At 34.6% G+C, this 14,017-nt stretch overlaps 1 protein-coding gene across 2 annotated transcripts in view; it reads right to left on the bottom strand.

Moving 5' to 3' along the window:
- Window positions 1-13,567, bottom strand: part of LOC149773030 (dicarboxylate carrier UCP2-like) — a 37,057-nt gene extending 23,490 nt beyond the window's left edge. For both annotated transcript variants that reach the window (XM_089946862.1, XM_089946864.1), the window contains exon 1: window positions 13,471-13,567. The gene's annotated coding sequence lies outside the window, so the exon portion shown is untranslated. The remainder of the gene's footprint in view (window positions 1-13,470) is intronic.
- Between the last annotated feature and the right edge of the window lie 450 nt (window positions 13,568-14,017).

The following is a 14,017-nucleotide window of genomic DNA, read 5'->3' as shown; positions in this document are numbered from 1 at the left end:
AAGAATGGAAATGATTGAAATAAAATAGAAATCATTTTTCAATTTAATGAATCAACAATCAAAACAAAAAATAAAATCGGTCCTTTTCATGCCCGAAAAAATTTACTATAGTTATTGTTAAATGGGACTATTTCGTAGCTATTTCGTAGCTAAATTTAGCAAGTATATCTAGGTCAACAATCAACAATCTCGATGCTTGAATGCATGTTACATTGGTTATTTGTAGTACCAGGATCAGACATCGCAACTGCTAAATGCTTTGATAGTATAAGACAGATTGTTTGCACTACCAGATTCAAAATTAACAAAGAAATATACTCTGGAGGACAAGAAAATGTAATCTTGCCAATCAAATGATACTTTTTGATGTGCACTCTTACACTTCCAATTTGCGAGTCATTTTGAATTTATATTCCAGAGGAAAATTCTAAGCTATCGTTTACACCTCATTAACAACGTTAACCCCGATCGAATGCTTATTTCCTAATCGGTCACATTAGAACAAGGAGGAAATATAAATGTGACGTGAAAATAGTTGTTACTTAAAAAAAATTACCTCAAAATGATTAATAAGTATTGGTTGCTCTTCATGGTGAGCGGAATGAACACAACCTTAGTTAAATATAAATGCATTTCATGCTATCTGCTTTTTATAGTGTCATAAAACAAACGATTACAGTGTTAATATTCAACTTGAAGCTTTAATATTTACACAGTCTAATTGTTATGCACCAAGATAACGAATCAGTATGTGAAACGAATGCTTTGTGTGCCAGTGGGAAATTTTCAAACATATACATTACACCATTTTGGACAGATTTTGGTATGTACAGCTAGGTGAATACAAACATATTTAAAAAGATTTGGAATCCTTTACCTCTCATCCAAATTAAATATCAAATTCGTAGCCACAAATTATATGCTTTTTCATTCAACAGTTTATGTGGCTAAAAACCATGTGTGACTCTAGATTATATTAATTTTAACCGAAACAAAATCTCAGAAAATCTAATACTTTTAGGTCAGACTTACACCTACAAAGACTGACGTCTAAATATAAGAAATGATATTATGAATGAAAATGCTTTTATTATTTTTCACAGACAGGTAATGTTACCAGTAAATTCGTTCTTATGAAAATATAGATACAGTATACAGAGCCACGTATGCTAAGATTCGTGTAGCTAGACAAATTTTGATATATCCATGTTGATGGAAACAAACAAGAGATAACATTGACGTCAACAGTTTAGCTACGTATTTGAATACAGTTTTCATTTGTCTATATTCCCTACATACTTGATAGATTTTGTTAATACTTGGATGAATCATTACACAGAAGGGATTGTTCCTTCTGCAACACATTCACTTGTCCATTTGACTTTGACACTAAAATCAGTAACCCAGTTCTAGCACAATTACATGGAGTATTTTTTGGTCAGTTTGTTCAGTAATTATTATTTCCTAAACTCCTTGATGGATTGATTCTTTTCCTAAATTGCAATGAATTGCAATGAAAAAAAGACAACTGACTTTGCGACATGCTTATTTGCCTTTCCGACCTTGGGGTCATGTCACAAGGTTTGCATCTAAATACTTTAGGCATTGGTTCCACATGTAGGCTTCAGCCATCATATGGTATCACGGTACCAATTGTTTTTCCATATACCTCAATGCTAATGTTTTGTGAAATAAATATACTTTCTGTCCTACTTGGGCATGCATGTCACACACTGTCATATAGAACAATGCTAGATTGTCAATTTGACAATGACATAACCAGGTACTCCATTGCATTTAAGAGAGATAACTCTACTGGAACTAGACAGGGGTAAGAGTTATCTAGTCACAACAAGCACATTTTCAGCCATGTGTACCATATTTTAAAAAAATCATAAAAAATACAAAATATGATCTAGATAGAAATTAACACAAACTCACATGTTGCCAAGAGGCTCAACATTTTTTTTAAGCCAAACAGAAAGTACAACTCTTACATAATGCACCAATCACAGCTAGTGTTGTTCTTTAATTCTGAATACAATGTTCCATACACCTTAAGCTCCGCCCACCTGGACTTGCGCAATTGGTACCGTTATACCATATGGAATCAGTTCACAATTAATACTTCCAGTTCAGTACCCACGAATGTAGTTCTAGTCTATTTTTAGAACATTTTTTCCTCTCTCATTTTGGTGGTGATAGAAGAGTTTTATTTATGCATTTTTGGTAGGGATTTAAAGGTAACTGTTTATTCTTGATAATATGAGCTCAGGGTGTTGTTGTCTGTATGTATTTTGGCGACAGTGCACAGTGAGTAATAAGGCCTTGGTGATGATCCGGAAGTGAAATTCATGTTCTGGTTACATGCTGTTATGTTGACAGTCAATAATCTAAAAAAAGAGCAGGTCAACCTTTGACAAGAACTTCACCGTGAAGTCATCTTTGAAGGTATTTTAGATTAACATATGATTTGCATTGATTGTCACACAGTGGAAAGGTCAGTACTGAGAAACAAATGTAGAGAACATATAGTAAAATTAATTGTGTACTATGTCCTGTAAGGGCAGTATTGGAGCAAAGTTTAAATTGGTATAAAATCTTTATTATTAAAGATAGACACATGAAATTTTAATATGTCATGTATATTGACTTTTAAAATATAAGAATGAAATTAAAAGTAAAAAATTAATTTTTATTTTAAAAATTTTAATAAAATTTTAAAAAAATTAAAAAAAATAATTAAAAAACCCCTAAAATGCACATATATAATATTTTTGGGAATCATATTAAATGTTATCAGCATGTATATATTCCTACACCATATAAAAGCTCCAATGTTGGATTTTTGTCACATTTTATCAGAGAAAATATCTTTGTAGTCAAAATGAGACCTTCATTAAAAATACATGAAGACAAAATTATAATTTGTATTGGCCATTCAGACTATTTATTAGGGGTCCAATCAGTTAATTTATGTGTTTATGATGGGGTCACTTCCTGAGTAACAAACTTCTGCTTGTATAGCCTTCAGTAATTGTTTATAAACATAGTTATAAGGTATTTAGTGAGAGGACAGCGATGAAAACTTTATACTAGAACCTACTCAAGTTCTCTACTAAATCATTTTAAACTGTCTGAGAATGAAATACAGGTCAAAGGGATAAAATATGCTTCCCCCAGGTATATTTACCCTTGGATGTAAGAAAAAAGCAAAATGATGTAAGTTGAATACAAAATGCATTCCATTTTATTGTTCAGTTAGGTTAAGATATTGATTGGTGTAGTGCGGCATTGTGGCCTATATGATGTTATGGGAATTCTAATGATCCATCTTGCTTTATGCATTATTAATTACTAATACTATTTGTTAACTGACACTCTAAAGATTACATAAGAAGCATTCAAACAAATTATTTGAATTTAACTTTGTACATGGTTACATATCCCACATGTACAAATATCCATCCATTTTAGAATGTTTGGGATCAAAAGTTCACATTCAGTACATCATATAGGCTGACATTGTATCTATAGTGAACCTGTAAAGCACATTTATGGCTATGTGCACTGAAAAGATCCCAAAATGTTATTTTCATCATGAATATGCCTATGTATGGTAACATATTTCAATTTAGTACTTTGACAGAGTGCGGTATTGAAACATCAGCTGATATCTGATTCCATTCAATCAATGAGCTTAATAATTGGTAACCAACACTCTTCAAAATACCATATAAATGTTCAAATAGATAATTTGAATTATGTTTGCACATTTGATCTTAACAAGTACATTGTATATGTCCTACATATGCAAATTTCCATCCTTGTTTACAAGTTTTGGGGATGAGAATTTCACATTTAGCTGATGATATAGGATTTATTGGTACTTATAGTTGATTTGTATGACCACATTTGGCTGTATTCACTTGCAATATCCAAAATTGTTATTTCCCTCATGAATAAGAATGCTTATAGTAACACATTCTAATTTAGTACATTGTCACCTGACTTTCCTGTATACTGGTATGTAATAATGTTTACACCAATGATCAAACCTCACCGCCCCAACATTGCCTTAAACTTTATGATACATAGTCTACCTGATTAGTTTTTTAACTTGTAAATGGCTAAATGTGCTTCTAGAAACCTCATATACTTTTAGGATGAATTTAACACTTTAATACATGGCCATTGCTTCACATTTCTGAGTGTCACTCTGTCAAGTTTAATATTTTCCCCCATGCTTGCAACCTTAATGTTAATTTGAAATCACCATATCTAACACAGTTTAACTTCATTTACATAGATCTTACTGTTTTCTAGAATTAAGTGAAACATATTGGATCTTTTCAGGTCTAGCCTGGTATCTGGAACAAAGTGTTAGAGTTGGATTAGCTTGGAAGCTCTCCTGAGTAGTCTGGTGGTAATAGCATGGTTTCATAAGGGCATGTGCAGTGTACTGCCATAAGTGACCAAGATTAGTTCATATCACCACACTGATATATGGCACCTCAAAGACATGGCTTAGGTTTTCATGAGAGAGATCAGCACCATTTTTCAGTAAGGTAGAACCTCCCTAGTAACTATTTTCCTGTCCCATTGCCACCTTTTGTTGTTATCGACATTGAAATGGAATGCATTTTTGCTATAAAACATGGTAGTGGTCCCATTAGAACTTTAAATCTGAATGTGCTATTAGTTATGGAAACAACTGCCTAAGTACCTGACACAATAAATGTGGAACATAGCACCTGTCAGTGTTTCTTTAGTGTGTACACCTATATGCATCTGGACAGGCATATTGCGGTTTGCTGCCAAAATCACTATGAGCTATGATGCTTCACTACCCCTGGGGAAAATGTTATCAGTTATACAGACCCAAACTACCATTTGTTTTAAATATCATTCATTAGTCAACTTTTCTGTCTAAAATTTGTCAAACTGTGTTTTAAAACTTGTATGAAAATTTAAGTTTTCAATAAAATTTAGTTTTTAAAATTTAAATGTTAATTTAATTTGCCATTAAAACTGAATTTATCAACATTTGTAATTTTCAAACATATTTTCAGACAGGGCTTATCTTGTATCACAATTAGGTTTTTACTGCATTGAAAAATTCCTATAATTAAGGAAGATATAGCAAATTTAGTTTTGGTTTCTCAAGAGCACTTGGACCAGAACTTGTACCCTGTGGAACACCAGCACTACATACTTTCTGACAGGTGTCACATGTTTTCCTTGCAAGGAAATTCAAAAAGACTTCATGTATAAAGTTGAAATAGGTATAGCATGCAAATATAAAAGTTTGACTAAAATTGGCGTAAAACATGTAGCCTGTCAGGAATCAGTTCACAATTAATACTTCCAGTTCAGTACCCACGAATGTAGTTCTAGTCTATTTTTAGAACATTTTTTCCTCTCTCATTTTGGTGGTGATAGAAGAGTTTTATTTATGCATTTTTGGTAGGGATTTAAAGGTAACTGTTTATTCTTGATAATATGAGCTCAGGGTGTTGTTGTCTGTATGTATTTTGGCGACAGTGCACAGTGAGTAATAAGGCCTTGGTGATGATCCGGAAGTGAAATTCATGTTCTGGTTACATGCTGTTATGTTGACAGTCAATAATCTAAAAAAAGAGCAGGTCAACCTTTGACAAGAACTTCACCGTGAAGTCATCTTTGAAGGTATTTTAGATTAACATATGATTTGCATTGATTGTCACACAGTGGAAAGGTCAGTACTGAGAAACAAATGTAGAGAACATATAGTAAAATTAATTGTGTACTATGTCCATATAGTGATACACTGAATCAGTTTTAGTCACACTTCAAGCAGAGTGGCTGTATCATCTCAGGAATCGCTGATATTTTAGTCATGATGGACGTGAAACTTGGCAAAGGGAGTAAACTGCGGACACTAAAATTACATGGAAACCTCTTATATCTGACAAGGTATGCGTACCACTTATTTATAAAATCTGGATTAACTTGAAATAGTTTCCAGACTTTCCAGGAAAGTCATGTAACTAACTTGTCATATCTATCTGTCTCACAGCAGTGAACTCAACCCTGTTTGATAGAAATTTTCCTTGCTATCGAGAATTTTAGGGCTTCCTTTTATGACCTGACACGCATCCATGTGGACGAGAGTGACCATGAATATTTTGCGGTCACCGGTATGTGAAGCCATGTTATCGTTTCATATTAGGGTCTGGTTCCTTATAGATGTCATCGCAATCATTTGCTAACTCTAGATGAAACAAGTAGTATCATTATGGGTGGTTTGCCCTTTGCTACTGATTTAGGCCGAGGCCTTTTATACCCATGACTTTACTTTCGAATCACACGCGGGTGCATTATTTAAGAGAGCCAGAGATGGGCCTCCATATCCCAAGCGGAAGCCCATAACCGAAGTTACTACGCTAGGTGCCACGGTTAGGCCAATAATTATTATTGATTGTGACTATTCCACATAACATTTTATTTTGCAAACGTTCCTTTTGTCTGAGACAAAATTACAGGAAAATGATTATTGATTATGACTGTACTGCATATAATATATTTTGCTACTATTGTTTTCTAAATGCGTGAATACTCTATATTGCTTGTAACTATATTTCTATACTGTGCATTTTGTAGCGATTGTGTGAGAATATTATATTGAACAATTACCGCCGTGCTTATTATATAAATGGTATAGACTTCGCTGATTGATGCATCTATTACTTTGAGGAGATTTATGAGTGTATCTAATGCGGGAATCATATTGCCCGAAAAGCATGTTTCTAGCGTCAGAGAAAAAATTAAATCACTATTTGTCAAAGAGGGTCAAAAGATGTATGAATCCTTAAATGCGTATCCATAACTTCTTGATAATTAATCGAGCTAAGGATTTATTTAAGAACAACGACGTAAATGTGGTTAAACATATAGAAAGAAAACCCTGATATTGTCAAAGAACACTTCAAGTTCCTAACGTTGAATAGGCCGCACAGAGGAATTAGTGAAACGAGTTGTGATTACGTCAGTGATGACATTGACGCAATTAGTTAAGACAGTAGCGGCATCAAAGATCAGCAACGATAACATTAATGAGAGATTCTTTCATCATTATAATATCTGGATACACCAGATAAGTTTTTACCTAAGTAAGATGCATATTTACAAGCCACAGAGTCCAAACAATGGATGTAATGCCGTGAGTTTTATGGATTCACATGCAAAGAAGCGGTGGAGTCTATATAAAATAGTTGCAAGATGTTTGAAATAATCGGATATCATTGTACAAGCGGCGGTCATTTACGAGTTGTTACAATTTGTTCCGGCCAGCGTACAGTGATATGATGAATTAAAGAAAATTATTTGAACCAGGAAAAGCTATTTGACGGTTATCTCCGATTGATGCGACCTAGTCAGAAAGTTTGCTTGCTACTTGTTGCAGAGACGTTGAAATTTTCTATCGTGGATGACGAGTATTTTACACCGAATGGCCATACAATAAAATACCATCCACGTAGAGTATTTCTATATCCCAATATATGCGGCGAGGAGAGCATACGTTGAAGATACTTACATCATTAATGTAGCAAACAGATGATTTGAGAATATAATTCGCATATATAAACAAAGTGCAACGGTATTAGGACGCAATCAACGCAAAGGTCTGTGCTTTGGAAAATATGAATATGTCATTATAAATATTGTAAATCATATTTGCGCGCGTTATGTGTTGGTCACGGTGCTAGACCTTGCCTTAAATATGGCATCAGATTCAAGTAACCCAATCAGCTTTGCTGACTATGCGGATCTGTTCTCGAGTGTTATCGTGATCGCCGGTGCAGACTCGCTGACACAACATATATAGAATTTATTATTGTAGAAACACCCGACGATGTCGACACCTTTAAGGAAATATATATAGAAGTCAATGAAATGATAACCAGGTTCAAAGCGATTGCATTTTCAGATTATGGTAATGTGAAAAGAAACGCAATTATTGACGAAGTGTGCGTTTGGTCAATGATTTCAAAGATATACCAATATGCTACTTTTGATTTAACTGGCGCGAAAGAGTGGAATACAAATACCAAGTGGTATTCGAAAATCTGGTATACTTGAATTATTTGGACACGCTAAAAGGTTCGTCTTACTCTTTCGTAAAAGAGTATATCCACATGAGTATATGGATTCTATCAAAAACCTCATTGAACCTTCATTGCAACCACGGGAGCGTTGATACTCTACACTGACGTGTAAAAATGTAAGTGCTATAGATCACACATACAATAGGCGTTACGTGATACAGCCATGCGCGTTTACAGGCTCGATACAGCATACTACCTTTCGTCACCGGGAATGACATTAGGACACACTGTTGTATAACACCAAGGTCCAGTTAGAACTGTTCACTGACACTGACCAGCATTTATTTGTAGAACCTAGATTACGATGCGGAATTTCAATGGCGAGTCATTGCTACGCTACAGCCAACGCATATCGAATGAATATTGTTATGTAAATCTATTTTATGCGTGTTATCATTCATAATTATAGTAATGATTATTTAGTTAATATTATTTAATATTCTAACTTTATTATCACTAGTTTGTTCGCACTTTAAAGATGAGTCATGAATCAAGTGCGTCGATTCATTCATGAAGTTCCCGGTTGAGGTGTAGTTTATATTAAATAAACATCACGTGATCCGATTTCAGGACATTAGTTCTGATAGGCCGGGCTGACTAATAATTGATTAGTTAGTGTAGAGCACGTGATCCTGTTTACTAGTTCTGATCATTGAAGAATAAATTTGCGCCTTATAAATCAAACGTGTTTTAGCAATCTAGATAAACGTTTTCTGGGAAATTAGGTATTCTTAGTATACCACCAATCTTGGAAGTTATTTAGCAATATTGGGAGTTTTGATTCATTTGTTTTAATTAAATCATTCATTGGAGTTGCAGTGCTTTAAATTTTCAGATTAATTCGAATAATTGCCGTAGATAAATTTCTGTAAATTCATTCAAAGACATTTGGATATTCAACATACGTCAGGGAAACGCTGATTTTATTTAAATACATTTGGATTTATAGCTATCCCGGAAATATTGTGTATTCATTTCAAGACACGGAACCTAGGTCTTAGCAACAATATCAGGTGATTGATTTACAGACAGTAAAAATCAAGTAGTTGTTTGAAAGTGTATATTAATTAGCTTGCTAGTATTTTTATGAGTGATTTGACTTACGTAGACGGCATCTAGAATAGTAAGGTCGCTTTTGAGCGTCAGCGGGGAGTGACTCACCACGAGCATGCTCGAGCGTAAATAATGCTCTCGAGGGTGACTTCAGGGTATAAGCATGGGGTATAATAGATAGCTTGAACCTATATCAGTAACAAAATTAGAAAGCCCATAACGATACTACTGAAAAATAATAAAACCATTACCGGTTATTTTATCACTTGTAAAAGTAATAATGAGAATGCATGAAGATGGTGAACATATTGTAGAGTACGTATACGTCTTTGCATCATCAACGATGCAGCACTGTCATTAAAAATGACTGCTAATTTTTCAGTAGCATTTATTCTCCCTAAATTTATAATATGTTTGGTTTAAGTTTGTTTTAATCTAATATATCTCTCTAACTTACTGGGTTTAACTGTTCATATTACACAAGTCTGTAAATTAGTACTTCCAAATAAAGACTAAATTTAATTAAGTCTTAAAATTTATACATTGAGCGTGTAAACGTTATATTGGGATATTTCTTGCAATGAATACCAGATACTAAATTCATTTTCAATTCAATAACAAGAGAGACATATGGATTTTGCTTTTGATTTTTGTGTGTTCATACTAAAATTTCTCGCTATCGCTTACATGGTTAATAAGCAACTTCTCAGTTAAATAACTCTACCCCACTTGTCAAAGCCTGTATTATATTTTCGACTTTGCACGAGACATGAAAACAAATATTTTTAATGCGATCATTTTTTTCAATTTGATGACAATATGAAGAGGGTATATTTTTCAGACAACCCTGAGTAAACATGGGCAACATTTTCTCTTTCTCATATGTCATGTTTAAGAACAGCGTTTAAGAAAGAATAACATGGAACATGCAATGTTATTTAATAATCTAAAGATTGATAACGTTCAAGAAAAATTAAATAAATGCATCTAAGTCAAATTTAAAGGAACTTTCTTAATCTGCTTATTATACATTCCTGCTAGAATACGGCGTGTCACGCAAATAACACGACTTTTACTACCGGTGTTTGTTGTATCATGGCTGTCATTTTAATTTTTCTTTTTTTTTTTTTTTGGGGGGGGGGGGCAGAATATATGCGAGATTTGCTTACTCTCGGAATTGAACATGCAAATCTGCGCAACTCCGAAACTCAAGATTTGTCGACGGATTGCTTAAATGACAATAGAAGATTTTACATTTTTGCCAAAAATGTTACTTACTTTAAATTACAATCAAGACATATTTTATATTGACCTTTGCAAGTCAGAAAGAAGAACGAAGTCAAGAGGCCATATGCTGGAAATTAATCCTGTTATTCTTTAGTAAAAAAGAACAAAGTCAAGAGGCCATATGATGGAAATTAATCCTGTTATTCTTTAGTAACACGTGTCCGCCAAGGAAATCAGCTTGGGGATAAGATCCAAAATGGCATAGTTAATCGCCAGATCGCAGAGGCTCTGACTTAGAAGCAATTTTGCAAAGTGCGGTGATGCTGTGTTAAGAATCCCTTTTAGGAGAATCCATTAGGCTCATTTGTGTAGGTAAAGTACTTCAAGGACTTTAGTTCTTCGTTCAGTTACATTGTAAATGAACATCTAATTCACGAACTTGCTAACAGTGTCTTCGCTAAAATCAAATTCCAACCTGGCTTCATCCTCTTACAATTCAAAAGGAGATAATCAAAGAAGAATGTATTTGTGCCAATTTATTTATTGACTTGGCTTCTCCATTCCCTGGAAAGTCTGGAAATGTTGACACACCGCTCCGGTGGCCTAGTGGTTAGAGGGTCCGCCTCGGATGCGGGAGGTCGCGGGTTCGAACCCCGACTGAGTCATACCAAAGACTTACAAAAATGGTACTAACAGCTGCCTCGCTTGGCGCTCAGCATTAAGAGGTTAGTGTTAGTGTTAGGACTGGTCGTCCTGGTGTCAGGATAATATGACTTTGTGGGACATCATGCTACATGTCTGCGGCATGATGCCCCAGTGCTAGACATCACTATAAACTATCACACTGCAGACATCGTAGCGATACGACTGAAAAATTGTTAAAGCTACGTTAAAAATCTAAACCACACACACACACACACACACACACACACACACACACACACACACACACACAGAGTTATGGAGTGTTATGTTGATATCGGATGCCTTAAAATATGACAGAGCATCCAAGACGGCGGTCATACCCACAACTTATTTAGTTATACCTTCATCAACATTATTTTTTTTAAAGTTGGCTTCTTTTGAGTATAACTTCAAACCTGAACATGACTGATGTTAACAATTTCCTTTAATTAAAACTTTCTGGTAAGACAGTGTGATTTTTAAAAAAAACCCATCAAAAATCAGCAGCAGCAAACAACTAAAGCTAATGAAACTCCTTCCACCTTTTCAAACGTCGATATAAATATAAAAACGCAATTTGTAACATGTGTACAGCACATATTTACCTCTGCACCGTAATTTGTGATTAAATGTAATAATTTTTATATTTTAACTCGTTTCCCTTGGATGGTTAAGATTCATAAACTGTTACCATTGAAATTAATATCAAAGTCAACACGGTCATTGGCTAATAATTATTAGTCAATTTTTGAGGCATGTAGGCTCAGAAACTCGTTTTTTGTGTACACGTTATGAACTATTTTTCTTCTTCTATGTTCAAATAAGAAACTTTATAACCATTATGCTATAAATTGGTACCGTAGTAACAGAGATGATGTGGAAAATATGACAGACTTTCAAATTTTCATAAGAGTTTCGTACGATTGGCAGTTGAGTCAATATTGATTGAAAAGACAGTTGTACTTCATATCAATTCACGATTTCATGCTGTATGCACAAGGGAACATTTCTAGTGCTTGGTTGTTAGCCTTGTTCGGGATTAAAGTTTGGCCTGCAATGCGCACGAGCCGCTGCCCATGTTCTTCTAGCTGTTTTTATGCGTTTATATCAATTTTCATAGCGAGTGATAATGTAGGAAATAAGTAGTACGTCCACATTCATTTCCATCAAATCAATAGCTTGGACGCGATTGTCACCGCCTTATGTATGAAATCTCTCCGATGATGTTAATTATAGTCTGTTTAAGGAGTTGCAAATCGCGAGTTAAAATTTTTTGACGTCTTGAGGACTTGATGTGTGATTCTAAAGCAATCTTTTACTAATAGTTTCTTTTTACTTCGATAGCGGGCGGCCTCCAATGTAATTGATTACATCCTCAATCCAAGCATGGCCAAAAACTGGTTATTGTTAGCCTAATGAAAGTGAATTCAGTTGAATTTTAAATAAGACAGACAACTTGGAAAATGGATTCAAGGTACATACAGTCATTAACAGACCAGTTTTTATTTTCTGAGACACAACAGTCACCCTAGAATAACGATGTTGTTTGCTTGGTTGCTTTCTAGCGCCATTTAAAACACAATATTAGCTATATCGTGCCGAATAAATGGAAACTAAGTGCCTTTCTCAAAGACAAACCAAAATAGCTGACCCATCTGGGCTTGTTTGATACCCATCAAGGCCATCCAGTGTCCACTGCGTCTTCTTACTTTCTGTAAAGTACACTTTTATTGCGAAATATGCTCAGTATTGACATCCAACTCTTTCTTCTGGAAATATGCATGTCTAACGAAAAATTAATTATTAACGATTGTAACACTCAAAGAGCGTAATGTACCTGCTGTTTACAGAAAAGGGACTATGTTGAATAATCGGCACTGTTTTATCACCGTGCCAAGCTATAAGCAAACCGTCACAAATTTATATTACTTAAATGTTGATCTCTTTTAAACTTTTGTGCAATTTTATTTTTTTCCAATTTTATTTGTTCGAAATATCACTGCCTATGGCCGTATTAGTCGAGATCGACTGTGAACTAATACTTTATTGCGCATAGTGATGTAACCAGCACCTATTGACGTAGCTAGTGTTACAGCATTTTTGTCCGGTGAGGAAAATTCTCTGCATCTTTAATTTCGTGGTTTTCTTGCATAAAGTCTTCCAGACATCATGACAAGTTGATGCACGATATTAATCATATGATTTTTCATCTAACTGAGAACAACGCATTACGCGGCATCAGATCTTCGCCTACGTTGCTTGCAGTGATCCACCCTTATATTCTAATACGTTCGGTACAATGTGAGGGCAGTCATCCCAACCATTGCAATATTATCCGACTGTGTACAACAATATTTACCTTAAAACGAGTCTGAATTTAAAATTTGTTTCTCTCTTATGTTCCATCCATCTTGGTGATTTGTTCTAGCTTCATTTCCATTTAAAGTAATATGTATATTCCTCCACCCTGTTGCTAGGATATGACCTCACGGACGTAATCCCGCGTGACGCAGCCTTTGTCTTACGTATTGTCACGTATACTGTATTCAGTTGTTATATAAAATGGACAAATATGCCCTATTTTACCCCACTCCAACCCCTTGTAGGAAAGAAAAGAACTTTCAGGTGGACTCTATCAAGGACAAAATGTTGGTTCCTTAGAAACAGCTCGAGGATTAGAAACATCAAAATTTTATTTTAAAATCTCTTTTCGCTAATATTTTGTGAGTCTCCTCCAGATTTGACACTCCTTCAACGTCTTACATCGCTTCATAACTTAAACTTCATTATTCTATTCTAAACTTTGCATTGTGCAAAGAATCATGCGATAGTGAAGCCTTTTCAACGACTGTGTTCAGTAAATTAATGTTGATTATAAATAGTCTAAACATGTGAGGGAATGAATG

The sequence above is a fragment of the Sinohyriopsis cumingii genome, unplaced genomic scaffold (assembly GCF_028554795.1).
Source record: "Sinohyriopsis cumingii isolate HCF-2022 unplaced genomic scaffold, ASM2855479v2 utg000913l, whole genome shotgun sequence".
Lineage (NCBI taxonomy): Eukaryota > Metazoa > Mollusca > Bivalvia > Unionida > Unionidae > Sinohyriopsis > Sinohyriopsis cumingii.
This window is presented reverse-complemented; position numbering and strand designations above follow the sequence as displayed.